A 15,961-nucleotide genomic window follows, 5' to 3' on the forward strand; every position below is an offset into this window, starting at 1 on the left:
TTCACTTGCATTTCTGAATGGTAGCCCACTCTTTCATTTCAGGATGTGACTGCTTCATTCTGATGCATGGGTCCCCTGAGGCCCTATTCAAGAATTCATGTGAGGGCCAACCTTCATGAGGTATGAAAAGGAGAAGGTAGCTCTGCTTCCTTCCAGTGTCCCTCTTTCCATGTGGAGATGGATAGTGTGGAAAAGGGTGCCCCTGTTCAATGTGGAGGCTGTGCATGGGGACAGGGTTTTCTATAGCATTCTGAAGATGGAAGCTGTCCTCTTTAGAATGTGGCTCTCTTCAGATGGAACTGTAGATATCTTGCCTCCTTCCCTTGTATTTTCAGTATGACCCTATCTTGAACCCCTGGAGAGGGTTTGCATCATCACAACTATCGGATTTGTAGATCTATTTAACTGTGGCAGTGAATGCAGCTAAAGAACAGAGAAATAGCACATAAGATTTAACGTTATCAAAGTAATGTATTTTTCTGTTATCTTCAACTTTAAAAAAAAAACTTGAATACTTATAATTTTAAAGGCACAATGGCTTACAAAAAAGGCATTATTTTGATATTACTGCCCTTTGGGCAACACTGTTTTTGAAGCAGGTTGCTACGTATTTCTTTTATATTTTATTTTCTGAATCTCCATGGAAATAAGAAATCAAGGCTAAACAAATTTCGTGCCTCTCATGAATGTTTTCTGAACTGAAAGGAACTGTGTTCAACCACAAGAACTAAAATTAGTATCAGGTTCAAAGGCTAACAGCATGCTCATTATCTAGAGTAATACACATGTAATGGATGACGTGTGGATAACAGAGAAATCCTCGTTCCAGCATTAGATTCTATTAGCAAAATAAATTAGCAGTGTCATCTCAATCATCATCAAAAGGAGTAGTAGTTCTGATTGCAGAGTTAGGTTTAAAAATGAGGATTGATCAAATTCCTGTAGCTATGCACCCGAAGCAAAGATTAACATTTGAACAGCTGGTTTGACTGATGAGAGCAGGGATGATGATTACTATTGGCTGTCACTGACAGAAGTGCCTTTTGCTTGAGCCTTGGAAACATTTTATAATCATATGATAGGGTGAAAAAAGGTCAAAAATAGTCCACACCTCCATTAAATTCAGAAATAATTAGTGTGCAGTGTCAGGAAATATACAAATATTTATAGGGACAGAAAATGTACATGAAGTTCCATGATAAAAATGAGACAGGCTTCAAACTTCCAGGCCAATTTAACAAGTTAAGACAAATTCCACGTAATATGACAAATGCAGCTTCTCATCTCAGTGGTTTCTGACAAGAAACTGGAGACCCTTTCTGCTGCCCTCTGCAGATAGTCCTTACAGATCTACAGTAATTCAGTCTTTCTAGCTTCTGCTGCTCATCTTCCTGCTTGCGTTTCCTGCTGGGCCTTTGTGCAAACTTCCCTTTGGGTTGAGGGCAGCAGGACTGACAGAAGGGGGAGCCTCTTGTACGGAGTTGTTTCATGGGAAAGGCTCTCTGCTGAATGACGTAGAAAGCTATGGGAAGAGGGTGGAAAATGGGGTGGATAGGTGGAAAGGGGATGGAGATATGTGGAAGGAGGACAAAGAGAGAAACCAGGTAAATGGAGGGGAATCAGCATCAAAGGAAATGATAGATAATGGACCAGCAGGGTCTATGACAGGGGTCTCAAACATGTGGCCCAGGGGGCATTTGCGGCCCACCGGATGATAGTTTGTGGTCCCCGCCTTCCCTGCCCCCCCTGAAGCACCCACACATCCTCTGCTGTCAAGAATCAAAAAAAGCCTCGCTTCACTTGCCGGCACTCGCCCAAGACAGCTCTTCTTGCACCCTCTCTTTCTCTCTTGGCACCTCCAGCACCAGCCCAGCCAGTGGTCAACTCAGCACCCGGGGGTGCTTCCTCCTCCTCCTCCTCTTCATCCTGCTTCAGCCGCCTCAGCTCTGGAGCCAAAGTTTGCTCCTCTGTCGTGGTGGGAGTAGCGGCTGCTGCTGAGTGTGCCTTTTCTTGAGGGGGCCTCAGAGGAAGGTTGCCAGACCTCCGTGTGTGTGTGTTTGTGTGCATGCACACACACACACCTGTGGTGGGGTGCACACACACCTGTGGGGGGACCCTGGTTTAATTTCGTGGGTATCAGTGGAGGCTTTTCTCCTTTGGCAAGGTGAATTCTGTGAGGGTTTTTAAAAATTTTATATCATGCCCTCCTCCCCCAGGCTAGGCGGTCACCAGTGCTCCCTCCCTTCTCTCCTTCTTCATCCTGCTGGTGGTGGTGGTGGTAGTGAAGAAGGAGCCAGAGGGGGTCGTGGTCAGTGACGAGGGCTCGCACGCCCCTCTTCCTCCTCCTCGGAGCCCCAGCCAGGCTAAGGAAATCCCTGGGTGGATTCCTTGGGCTCTTGCTCCACTTCGTGGAAAATCTGATGCAGCCCAGCCTCCAGCGGCCCCCAGGTAAATTGAGTTTGAGACCCCTGGTCTATGAGGTGTGAGGAGAGCAGAATGAATGGGAAGTAATTAAGCGAGAGGACAGATTGGGCTCAGGTGAGAACAAGGACTATGTTTTCCCTCTCTCTGGTGTCTGTGTCTATGTGCATTTTCCCTTTCTCCATATATGAGTGCCAGTTCCCCACATTTCTGAATATACAGTATTTAGATCTTTCTCTGTGTGTACCCTGTGAGGAAGAGAGAGGATGGGGAAAGGTGGTTGGCAGCTAAATGAAGACAGAGTTTTGCCTTCTGTGATGATTTGTGACCAGCCCTCTCTACCTCAGCAGTCATTTTTGTATGCTCCTTGTGGCAGACATTTAGTGACAGTACCCACAAGATTCTCCCACAGTTCCATGAGTCCAGAACGGAAAGCTTTTAATTCACCAAACTTGCAACAGCATGGCAGTGGCTCATAATTCCACTGGAGATCCCTGGCATAATTTACACCAACAGGATTCTGGCCTATCTGAGTGTTCTTCACATTCATTTATGATTAGCTGCTCTTCTGCCTGTTCTAGTTTTTAATTTTCAAAGGGGGGGGGGTTAGATCATATTTTTATACAGCATGGGAAAGAAAGAGGATAACAGCACACTGTTGTGACAGAAACAATTGAAAACATAGGCTAGTGTCCGTATAAGGTGAACTCAAGACTTTTTATCTCTCCCCATGATAGCAAACCTTTCTTTCCACGAATATAAAACTATTTACAGATTTGAAGTTGTTTAGCAAACACACACATACAAACACATCTTAAACAATCGTCATTTATGTGTGTGTGTGGGAATTCTGCATGTAATTTTGGTTTCATATTCAAAGATATATCTTTGCTTTATTTGTCAGTTGATACCACTTAACCTTGATTGATGTGCATAAAGATTGTATTTCTAGCAAGATGTATTTCTATGTCAATTATGGCTTTTCCTCTTTTTATTTTTGTCTACTGTCAGATAATTCAAACAGCCCTTCACTAAGAAGAAAGAAGGAAAGAAAGAACAAGATGCATAATTAAGAATATATAAAAGAAGCTGTAATTAGTGTGCATAAGGTAAAAATGCAAATTTTCCTTGTGCCTTTGTAGATGAAGGTGTTCAGAAATCAGTGGTTAATCCATGGAGATTTCATTAATGAGTCAACAGGAGTATAACAATTCAGCAGATACTTAATAGATACCTAAAATATGTTTATACATCTGCTGCTTTCTCTTTTGTGACTCATAATTAAAATAGCTATTGAAACTCTCTAGGGGCAACCTGTTTCAGGAGGAAGAATGAATTGATAGATGGCAAAATGCTGATTCTGAAATGAAAGCTATTTTGCTGTAGTTTTTTTCTAATGCTAATCTCCCACATAAGCACTTTTTAAAATAATGGCATTCCTATCCATTTTTATCAGCCATCCATATTTTACTTCTATAGAAATGAAAAAGAACGCCGGAGCTGGTTCACACAGTTACCTAACAAGGGCCTCTTTTTGGACAGTAGCAGAAAGCAAACACAACTAGCTGTACAGAAACAATTTTAAAAAACGCACCTCACAATCTTTCTATCAGATTTGTGAAGAAATTAGCAAATTTTGAAACGCTCAGGAAAAACAATCTGAAGATAATCCTTCATCATCTGCACTGGCTAAATTCAATTGTGATAAAGTTCTTTCACTTAACCTCCATGCATGCTTATGGAATGGGACAGGGGAGTGCCACATCTCCGTATTTCAGAGGGTGTCACTCCAAGCCCTGTCAGGAGATGTCACTGCTTCCCTGTAGCTATTGAAGATGAAACAGCAAACCTGGTTCAGCACCACAAACATGATATACACAGTGCAGTAGGACTCCTGTATCCACAGGATCAGTATCTGCTGATTCATTTATCCACAGTCTAAAAATATTAAAGATAATTAAATAAATATGCTAGAAATATACCAGATTTTTCCGTGTATAAGACACTACCTTTTCCTAAAATCATTACAATAAAAATTGAGGGGCGTCTTATACACAGAAGTAAGCTGGAACACGGAGAGAACAAAACTGCCCATACCTTGCCTCTGTAAACAGGCTTCTTCAATCATGAGGCTTAGCTGCCTCCAATCAGGAGCCTTATGGAACTGACGTCAACTGATGCTGAACAAGCCAATCAGAACACACTTCTTTGGAGGTGGAGCCTGTAGGCTCAGATTCAACAGGTACTCCTGATGTCTGAGTGTTCTGAGCCCAGAGGCTGAATACTCAAGACTAAGTTTTCTTAATTTGGGGGGGGGGTGTAGAAAAGTGGTGGTGGGGAAAAATCTTATAAACCAGGGCAGTTTATAAATGAAAAAATACAACACATATTTCTAAAGATGAAGTTACCTGAATGATAGGGAGCCAGAGACCATTCTCTGTATAGCATTCACTAAGGAAATATATTTCCATGATTTCATTGCCAGAACTGGACACTAAAGGGAGGAAGAGGCCATGCTATGTATAGTGTTCACGCTATGTATAGTGTTCACTATTAAAATACTGTTCACTCCAGTCTGAGTTTTTCAGCATTGAGGGGGTTGGGACTGATCTCCCGCTGATATGGGGTCCTACTGTAATTTAAAGCCTGAGTTAAACACAAGAAGCCTATTGACTGGATGGGTAGAGCTATCTCTCAATTTCTCTGACATTCGCTTTAAATGTCAACTTCTTTACATTGAACTAATGAAGAAATCTGGAAATTTCAGAAAAGGGAAAAAAGGAATGTAACAAATCCTCAGATATACTCAAACAGTTGAAATAAAAGAGAGCCATATGAATCCTTACATAACACAATTAATTGCAAGAGTGGGTTATCACCTTTATACACCATTAAAACATTCCATCTGCTTGCTTTTGTGGACAGTCCTGATTCACAAAAGCAAGCAGATTGTATTATTATTATCATCATCATCATCATCATCATCATCATCATCATCATCATCATCATCATCATCATCATCATCATCATCATCATCATCATTATTATTATTATTATTATTATTATTATTATTATTATTATTATTATTATTATTATTATTATTATTATTATTATGTGCGTTTCTATGGGTGTTGTGCTGAAGCCTTTGTCTGTTGGGGGGGGAGTAGCTGTTTTCTCCCTGGGCCAAGAGGGAGGGCCTGCTTTTTTTTTAAACTGGGAAGTGGCTGGACCCTGCCTCCATTCCCTTAGGAGGTTTAGGCCTGGACGAAGCCCAGGTGCGTTTCTATGGGTGTTGTGCTGAAGCCTTTGTCTGTTGGGGGGGGGAGTTGCTGTTTTCTCCCTGGGCCAAGAGGGAGGGCCTGCTTTTTTTTTTTTTTTTTTTTTTTTTTTTTTTTTTTTTTTTTTAAACTGGGAAGTGGCTGGACCCTGCCTCCATTCCCTTAGGAGGTTTAGGCCTGGACGAAGCCCAGGTGCGTTTCTATGGGTGTTGTGCTGAAGCCTTTGTCTGTTGGGGGGGGAGTTGCTGTTTTCTCCCTGGGCCAAGAGGGAGGGCCTGCTTTTTTTTTAAACTGGGAAGTGGCTGGACCCTGCCTCCATTCCCTTAGGAGGTTTAGGCCTGGACGAAGCCCAGGTGCGTTTCTATGGGTGTTGTGCTGAAGCCTTTGTCTGTTGGGGGGGGGGAGTTGCTGTTTTCTCCCTGGGCCAAGAGGGAGGGCCTGCTTTTTTTTTTTTTTTTTTTTTTTTTTTTTTTAAACTGGGAAGTGGCTGGACCCTGCCTCCATTCCCTTAGGAGGTTTAGGCCTGGACGAAGCCCAGGTGCGTTTCTATGGGTGTTGTGCTGAAGCCTTTGTCTGTTGGGGGGGGAGTTGCTGTTTTCTCCCTGGGCCAAGAGGGAGGGCCTGCTTTTTTTTTTTTTTAAACTGGGAAGTGGCTGGACCCTGCCTCCATTCCCTTAGGAGGTTTAGGCCTGGACGAAGCCCAGGTGCGTTTCTATGGGTGTTGTGCTGAAGCCTTTGTCTGTTGGGGGGGGGAGTTGCTGTTTTCTCCCTGGGCCAAGAGGGAGGGCCTGCTTTTTTTTTTTTTTTTTTTTTTTTTTTTTTTTTTTTTTTTTTTTTTTTTTTAAACTGGGAAGTGGCTGGACCGCGCGCCTAACGGCGCGCGATATTCTCAAATACTCTAACTCTATCTCCAATCGTAATTTGGTAAATAGAAATCACCTGAGCAAAGGCAGAGCCTCAGCTCTAAAGGAGGATGTGCAGGATAGTGTGTCTAATGGCATGTGAAACTCTCTAATCCTACTTTTTATCCAAATTTTGTAAGTAGGAAAACCAACTAACATCTCGTACACCTGGGGGAGTATACTTTTAAAGGTCAGATCATACTTCCACACCATTAGAGATCAGGCCGGGTAGGTGGGGCTCGTCAGCCCTGGAAGGCAGCCCATCTAGGAGAAGGAAAACTCCAAATTTAAACCTCCACTGCCTTGTGGCTATATCCACTTATGGAAAAGGCTTCAGGAGATAACCTCGAGGCAAAATCCGGAGCCGGAGTCCCGGAGGCACTTTGTGTCACTCTGCCAACTCCTGCGACGTTGCTGGAACCAGTTGTATTGGCTCTTGCCTCTCCACTGGACCATTTCAGTGACGTGGAGAGGGGGGATTTGCTGCTTGGGTAACAGCCTATCCTCCATATTATTTTACCCAGGCTTCGTGCTCTGGAGAGGACACTCCAGCTTCGCATACAGCGTCGAAACAACACGGGAAGTAGCAGTTACCGGTTATAAGTCTTTGCTCAGTTGGCGTGGAGCAGGACGCCAGGGGCTACTTCTGACGGTGGGAGAGGTCATTGCACCTCACTAGGTAGATACCGCCCGCCATAAGCTGGGCAGCCCCCAGCCAGTAAGGTGCTACCTCGCCACGGTCTGTTAACTTCACGGGGTGCGTGGGGTTTAGGGTCAAACCCGACAAGCAGATCGATAACCGTGCACCATGCAACAATCGTAAGAAAATTTCTGCCCTTAAGCTGGGCACCTGGAATGTACGGACAATGACCCCTGGCCTTCCTGACTACGGCTTTCCTAACGACCTGCAAGAAATAGACGATGTGCGCAAGACAGCTGTCATTGACATGGAACTGAGTAGACTGCAGATGGACATTGTTGCCTTACAAGAGACAAGACTGCCAGACTCAGGATCTGTCAAAGAAAAAAAATTCTCATTCTTCTGGCAGGGAAAACCATCGAATGAGACCAGGGAATATGGTGTTGGCTTTGCAGTCAGAAATACTCTCCTGAGATGCATTGTTCCACCTACTGTGGGGAGTGAAAGAATCCTGTCTCTGCAGCTCCACTCATCAGCAGGACCAGTAACCCTCATTAGCGCATATGCACCAACACTGTCATCCACTCCAGAAGTGAAAGACAAATTCTATGACGATCTGGCAGCTACTATCCAAAAAGTCCCTGAAAGAGAGGCACTGTTCATTCTTGGAGACTTTAACGCTAGAGTGGGTGCTGATCATAATTCTTGGCCCACTTGTCTAGGCCATTTCGGCATTGGAAAGATGAATGAAAATGGCCAACGCTTGCTGGAGTTTTGCTGCTATTATGGTCTCTGTGTCAGCAACACATTCTTTAACACGAAGCTGCAACACAGAGTTTCCTGGAGGCATCCAAGATCCAAGCATTGGCATCAGCTCGATCTAATCCTCACTAGACGTTCCAGCCTTCCTAGTATTACGATCACACGCAGTTACCAGAGTGCTGATTGTGATACTGATCACTCCCTGGTGTGTAGTAGAGTAAAACTACGAACAAAGAGAGTATATCACACGAAAAAGGAAGGAAGACCACGCATTGACATCATCAAGACTTGTGATCAAAGAAAAGTGAAGGAATTTGCCCAAGCACTTGAGGAAGTCCTTCCAGGTCCGGCTAATGCAAATGCACCTGAACGATGGGAACACTTCAAGAACACTGTCTATAACACCGCCCTGTCCACCTTTGGCAAGAAGACCAAAAAGATGGCTGACTGGTTCGAAGCCCATTCAGAGGAGTTAATGCCAGCCATCGAGGATAAGAGAAGAGCTCTAGCAGCATACAAAGCCTGTCCTAGTGAGTACAACTTGCAAGCTCTTCGAGCTGCTCGCAGTCAAGTCCAACAGGCTGCCAGGAGATGCTCCAACAATTATTGGCTCCAGCTCTGCTCTCAGATACAGTTAGCAGCGGACACAGGTAACATCAAAGGAATGTATGACGGTATCAAGCAGGCCTTAGGTCCAGTACAGAAGAAATCTGCTCCCCTGAAGTCTGCTACAGGTGTGCTCATCCAGGACCGAGCACAGCAGATGGAACGCTGGGTACAGCACTACTCTGAGCTGTATTCCAGAGAGAATGTAGTAACCGAAGCAGCTTTAAATAACATTGAGTGCCTGCCTATCTTGGAAGAGCTGGACAGTGAACCAACCCTAGCAGAAATAAAAGCAGCCTTGGACTCCCTCGCCTCCGGCAAGGCACCTGGAAAGGATAACATCCCCGCTGAAGTGCTGAAATGCTGTAAGGAGATCATCACCTCCGAACTGTACGAGGTCTTCTGTCTCTGCTGGAGGGAAGGTGGAGTCCCACAGGACATGAAGGATGCAAACATTATCACATTGTACAAGAACAAAGGAGACAGGGGTGACTGCAATAACTACCGGGGCATCTCTCTTCTTAGTGTGGTAGGGAAGCTGCTTGCCCGTGTTGTGCTGAAGAGGCTCCAGGTGCTTGCAGATAGAGTCTATCCAGAATCACAGTGCGGCTTTCGAGCTAACAGATCCACCACTGACATGGTATTCTCCCTCCGACAGCTGCAGGAGAAATGTAGGGAACAACAACAGCCACTCTTAGTGGCCTTCATAGACCTTACAAAAGCATTTGATCTGGTTAGCAGGGATGGCCTTTTTAAAATACTTCCCAAGATTGGATGTCCACCTCGTCTCCTTAACATCATCAGATCCTTCCATGAGGGAATGAAAGGCACTGTAGTTTTTGACGGCTCAACATCAGACCCCTTTGACATCCAAAGCGGAGTGAAACAGGGCTGTGTCCTCGCACCAACACTTTTTGGGATCTTTTTTGCTGTCATGCTGAAGCATGCCTTTGGATCCGCAACCGAGGGCGTCTATCTCCGGACTAGATCAGACGGAAAGCTCTTTAATCTCTCTAGATTGAGAGCGAAGACCAAAGTCCAACTGAAATGCATGCGGGACTTCCTCTTCGCAGATGATGCAGCCATTGTTGCCCACTCTGCTGAAGACCTCCAACAACTCATGAATCGTTTCAGCAAGGCCTGCCAAGACTTTGGACTAACAATCAGCCTGAAGAAAACACAAGTCATGGGCCAGGGCGTGGACTCACCTCCCTCTATTACCATCTCCACACAAGAATTGGAGGTTGTTCATGACTTTGTGTACCTCGGCTCAACCATCTCTGACACCCTCTCTCTAGATGTCGAGCTGGATAAACGCATTGGCAAAGCAGCCACCATGTTCTCTAGACTCACAAAGAGAGTATGGCTCAATAAGAAGCTGACGACACATACGAAGATCCAGGTTTATAGAGCCTGTGTTCTAAGCACACTCCTGTACTGCAGTGAGTCATGGACTCTTTGTGCACGGCAGGAGAGGAAGCTGAACACCTTCCATATGCGTTGCCTCCGACGGATTTTTGGCATCACCTGGCAGGACAAAGTTCCAAACAGAGTAGTCCTAGAACGAGCTGGAATTTTCAGCATGAACACATTACTGAAACAGCGACGTCTACGTTGGCTCGGGCACGTCGTGAGAATGGCTGATGGTCGGATTCCAAAGGATCTCCTCTATGGAGAATTAGTGCAGGGAAAGCGCCCCAGAGGGAGACCACAACTGCGATACAAGGACATCTGCAAGCGAGATCTGAAGGCCTTAGGAATGGACCTCAACCGATGGGAAACCTTGACGTCTGAGCGTTCAGCCTGGAGGCAGGCGGTGCATCACGGCCTCTCCCAATTTGAAGAGACCCTTGCCCAGCAGGCCGAGGCAAAGAGGAAGTCACAAAAGCAGCAAAACCAGGGAGCCGGACAGGGGACAGACTGGATTTGTCTTCAGTGTGGAAGGGACTGTCACTCTCGAATTGGCCTTCTCAGCCACACTAGGCGCTGTTCCAAGCCCTCCATACAGAGCACGCTACCATAGTCTTTCGAGACTGAAGGATGCCTAACTATTATTATTATTATTATTATTATTATTATTATTATTATTTTGTGGTGTGAAAAGGTATCACCTATTCTTTCAATTATACTTAAACAGAACACTCACAAATATTGACAATCTAACAACAGATGAACTACTTGTTGTAGTGGCAGCAAAACAAAAAATTGAAAATGGTGGCAATATCTGAATGGTTCAATGTTTAAATGAGTCAGAGATCTATTATGTAACTCTGTAATGCATTCAGTAATCAACCCTGTCAATATCACACACAAACTCCCCAAAGCATCTCCATGCTTGTCCATACCCTGTTTCAGTAAAAAAACCTCATATAATCTGAAATATGTTTTGACAGAGTTCTTATTTCCCAGAATTCTATTGCATTTATGCCATAATAAGTACAACAGTATAAATCACAGCAGGAAATTGTCACTAGTTAAGGGGTCACCATTTCTGTTTATCATCATGTGGCAAGTCATGTAACCGGTGGACAGTGAGGAATGGAAGTGGTGACTTCTTAATTGGCAGTAATTCACGACTGTGATGCATCTTGCTTCACTTACACTAGTGTTATTAAACTCTAAGCTTCTGGCCGGAGTTCTGATTTAACTGTGGTAGTTTTTTTTAGAGTGGTAGCTAGGTTAATCTGTTTCTGCAGCAACAATAACAAAAAAGTATAAAAGCTTTAAGTCTAACAAATTTATTTCATGATGAGTTTTTTCTGTCATATACTTGGAGCACTATACCTGTATTTATTTGTAACCTGCTTTAAGACCGTACAATAGAAGTGATGTGATTGAAATAACACAACACAGAGTTCTATTGTAAGCATTCAGAATATGTGCATAACTATTGCTGGGTCATATGTTATTCCAAGTAGTGGGCTCAAGAGTATCTGCCTTGTCTACCATATGAATGAAGAACCTGTTCAGTTAAGTTGTGAACTAATCCTGAAGTGCATTCATTTTCTGCCAGAGTTCATGATGAAACAAGATGGGAATGTATAAATTCTGTGTTTGCTTGCATCTTTTTTACTCCTGTTCACCCCATTCAGTGTTTATAAATTTCTGGGCAAGTAAGAAAAAAAATCTCTAGGAGAAGACTTTAGAAATTGCTTATACAAACCCTACATATTTCTTCTTCACCAATACAAATCAAGCATAAATATGTTATTTGCCTTGCCGCTGCAATTGACAAGAAAGGACAATACATATTTGGACTACTGACATGAAACCTGGAAACTCTGATGTTTTTCAGAAGCTTTTGAATATTAAGAATTTTGGACCTTTCTTTTTTGGATGAAAAGAGATGATTGTATGTATGGAGGACTGTCATTGCAGAATTTGTACAACAGAAAAGAGACACTGCATGAAATGTCAAGGGAAGAGCCTGCTTAACAGGCCTCTGATTTTTCAGACTTCGCAAAGCATATATGAATGAAGAAAGGTTAGATGTGTGTCAAGATCAGAAGACTTTTCAAAATGTTTTTTTAACTGATCCATGCTGAAAAGGAAAGCCATTGGTCAGGATTTTGTTACACTGGACAAATGTGGTGTGTGTGTGTGTGTGTGTATCTATTATATACGCCATGTCCTTATAACTTCAAAATAGCTGGAAGGATTTTCCTCAAATGTTCCAGAAATATTCATGTTGGGAGGGCAACCAAGCATGAAAAGTTTCAGTGGAGGGAAAAAAGGCACTACATTTTGAGAATGTGCCATGAAACCAGAGAGCTGCAATTCATGCGTCTGTGAGGTTATATTTAGCTTTGTTACTAGTGAAAGCTGTCACGTTACACAGAAATGTAAATTCCTCTGCGGAGAGGAACTACAGGGCTTTCCTCATTTAACCTCTACTTGTAGCAAGGATGAGTTCACCTACAAGGCCCCATTATTTTTTGACATTGCTCCGAAACTATTATTTCTTTTTTATTAGAAACACGGTGGTAGGATGTGGAAAGACGGCAACTCCATATTTTATTTATGCTTATCTTCACACTAAAAAAAAACACACGTTTATTCACCATTCAATTGAAACGGAGGTTAAAAAAACAAAGGAGCTATAAAATATTCCTCACCTGGCTGTCATTGGATTTGGCATAGGTTGATTGTTTTCCTGCCATTCAGTGAGACCTGGACACCTAAGAGCAAAAATATGTGTGGAGGAAAAAAAGGAGGAAGGGAGAAAAGTAGACTCACTTTTCCCCTTATTGTTTCTTGTTTTTCTTTCTTTTTTTCCGAATTGCTAACCCTGAACCTAATCCTGGGTGAACTAAGGCAAGGATGGAAGTTTTGGATTTCTTTAACTACAAATCCCATAATTCTACACTCCAGGTGTTTTACCTGACAGATACTAAATAAGGCTCTTTTGGAAGAAAGGCTTTAACAGGTCTGTTACATACAGCACTGATGTTACCTGTCTGTCATGGGTTTGGAGGGAAAGTTCCATCCTATGGGGAGTGGAAGGCGGGACATCAGGAGGAGGGGCTGTACTGTATATATATATGTGATGCGTGTGTGGAGAAGGGGAGACGCTGGGATGTGAAGAAGCAGCAGCTGGGAAGAAGAAGCTGGTGTGGGAGTCTGTGTGTCAGACAGGGTACTACTGTGTGTCAGAGTACCAACCTGATAGGTTCAGGTGTCTGTTGGTTAGCCAGAACTGATAGGTTCAGGGTCTGTGCTTCAAGTTAAGGGTTCTGTGTGAACCAAACTGTGTGTATGTATGAGTGAAACTAAGCCACGTTACTATATCTTATTCACCTGAGCATTTTATTTTCCCTGAGTGTTGTTTTAAATAAACCTTATTCTTTTATTTGTTGAAAATCCATCCCTGGTCTGTGTGACTTCTTATAGGGAATGGTTGGTGGCAGCTTAGTTAACGTGTGGCAGATCCCAGTAGGTCTGGGTTTGTCACAAGGTCTAGTTAACCCTAAGCTTCCAGTTCGGAAAGAAAGCTCTCAGCTAGCACTAGTGCAGGAGTAGAAAGCTTGGGCACAGCTTGAGCGCAGCCAGGCCTAACTAAGAGCCTGTTCCCACTGCCAGAATAAATCAACAGAGCAAGCGTATTTCCTGCTGCCATCAATGCTAATGCTGCTGCCTTCATCTCCTGTCGGGTTGATCTGGTGGGGGGCCAGGGAGGAGAACAGAAAGTGGGGGGAAGAGGACAAATGGAAAAGGGGCAAGGTTCTTTTTTCCTGGCAAACCCAGTATATATGCACACACTCAAATACACATACACACATGCGCACACAGGAAGGAGAGGGAGTTATAGCGAGGGAGACACAAGGGTGGTTTCTCTCCACTAGATGCAAGAAACCCAAACCTTCCATCTAGAGAGCAAGGCAGTGGAGGAGAAGGAGGAACTGCCCTTCCCTTTGGGCTCCAGCTCCTAGAAAAAACCTCCCCACGGATCCCCATGGGTTTTATATGTAAAATCAGCCCAAATTAGAGAAACATGAGTCTTAGGCATGGATTTCCATGGATCCCTGTGGTTTTTATATGTAGGATCACCCCAAAGCACCAAAAAAAAATTACCGTATTTTTCGCACCATAAGACGCACTTTTCCCCCACAAAACAGGAGGGTGGAAAGTCTGTGCGTCTTATGGAGTGAAGAAAACAGATTATATTTTCCTGTTTTCTTCTCTTAAAAAATTGGTGCATCTTATGGAAAGGTGCGTCTTATGGAGTGAAAAATACAGTAGCCCCAGGCATGCCTTGGATTGCTAGTTTGTGGACACACATGGGTTCTTCTTCATGGCCTCTGTGAATCACACCCTGGGTAATCCACGCCTGCTCAGAGCCTCGTCAGAAGATTCTAGAGCTTCTGTGGTAGCAAAAAACCACATTAGTGTATACCCCTCCCCCTCTGTACATGTACCTTGGTGCCAGGACTCTCCCTTCAGTTTCTTTCAACTGCCGCGTTGTGAGCCTCATACTTCTTGGTTCTATGAGTTTGAAAGCGAAACAGAGTTTAATCTTGATTCCTTTTATTTTTTCTTTAAATCTTATAATTCTTTTTTAAAAAGAGAACAATACTGTATATATTACCTTTTTTCTTTCCTGCCTTAGGGCCAAAGCCTTCCCCCCCCCCAATTTTTCCTTACTTTACTGATATTTTCATGGCCCCTTGGGCCCGTTTCAACATTGTGTAGTCTGTGACAATAAAATCCCACTTTCGGAAGGCCACGTTAAATGTTTGTTTTGCCTTGGTGAGGCTCACCAAATCTCCTTGTGCTCCCACTGTAAGAACTATAAGCACGGAGTTCTCCGCAGTAGCTTTTCTAAACTTAAGCTTCAGCTTTGGGAACAATCCCTTCAACCTGCGAAAGCTATGGCTCACCCTGCTTGTAAAACTACCTCACAAACTAAGGCCATGGAAAAAGCCATCCCAGAGACAGCAAAACAACGCCTTTCAGCCACGCCATCTTGTTCTGATGCCCCCTCGACATCATCTAAGCAGTCGAAGGGGCAGAAAACTAACCAGTCAGTGTCAAAGTCTTCAACATTGAAAACAACTACAAATAGAAAGTTTTCTATTGATGCCTCTTCAGTTCAGGATCCCTCACCACCAAAAAAGTCCAAGTCTTCTAAGGTGAAATCCCATGGGATTGCTTCTCCTCAACCCTCAGAAGCTAGAGATTTAAACTGCATGGGTTCACCCTCGGATGAAGAAGGGCTCCCATCCCACCAACCATACTCTTCACAATCACCAGAGTGGAAAAAGTGGGTGGATCAGCTTCATCCTCTCCCAACAGCCACCAGGAATCTGGCTCCCCTTACGAGTCCTCTTTGGTTGCTTTACCTGATATGCAAGGGTCAGAAATGCAACCTGACACTGTGCCCTGCTGTCACAGCAGGCCTGCTGCTTTGGCCTCCAACGCGTCATCAAGGGCACCAGCTATTCAAGACCGGCAATCTGCTTCTGCATGCAGCGTCGACCCACGCCCAACACCATTATCAGGTAGCCATTTGCCTCAATCAGTGCTTAAACGGAAAGCCTACCAAGTGCTATCAACTGGTTATTCTTCCTGGTTCAATGGCAGTGCCTTACCAGGAGCCTCACTCATGGCAGCCCTCAGTGTCAAAATGATGTCATCATCAGGATTGTCAGGGGCTACAGACTATTTATCAACCAGCAACTAAAACACGGAGAACAGCTGATCAATACTTTTTGGCCCATGGTGCATTTGCAGCTCCAGTAAGCCGGTATTTCCCGCTCCACCAAGAGGATTGGGATCAATCATCCTGGTCAGCATCACTGACATCCATCTATTCTACAGCCATCCAAGATGGTCCATCGAGACTTACCACCTTG

The 15,961-nt window shown here is 44.0% G+C and overlaps 1 long non-coding RNA gene across 1 annotated transcript; it reads right to left on the bottom strand.

Moving 5' to 3' along the window:
• Positions 1–1,147: 1,147 nt before the first annotated feature.
• On the bottom strand, positions 1,148–14,591 carry LOC144589546 (uncharacterized). The gene is made up of 2 exons (XR_013545713.1): positions 14,525–14,591; positions 1,148–1,522 (listed from the first exon to the last, which is right to left on the bottom strand). It is a non-coding gene; the product is annotated as an uncharacterized LOC144589546 (long non-coding RNA).
• Between the last annotated feature and the right edge of the window lie 1,370 nt (positions 14,592–15,961).

Source organism: Pogona vitticeps, chromosome 5, assembly GCF_051106095.1.
Source record: "Pogona vitticeps strain Pit_001003342236 chromosome 5, PviZW2.1, whole genome shotgun sequence".
Lineage (NCBI taxonomy): Eukaryota > Metazoa > Chordata > Lepidosauria > Squamata > Agamidae > Pogona > Pogona vitticeps.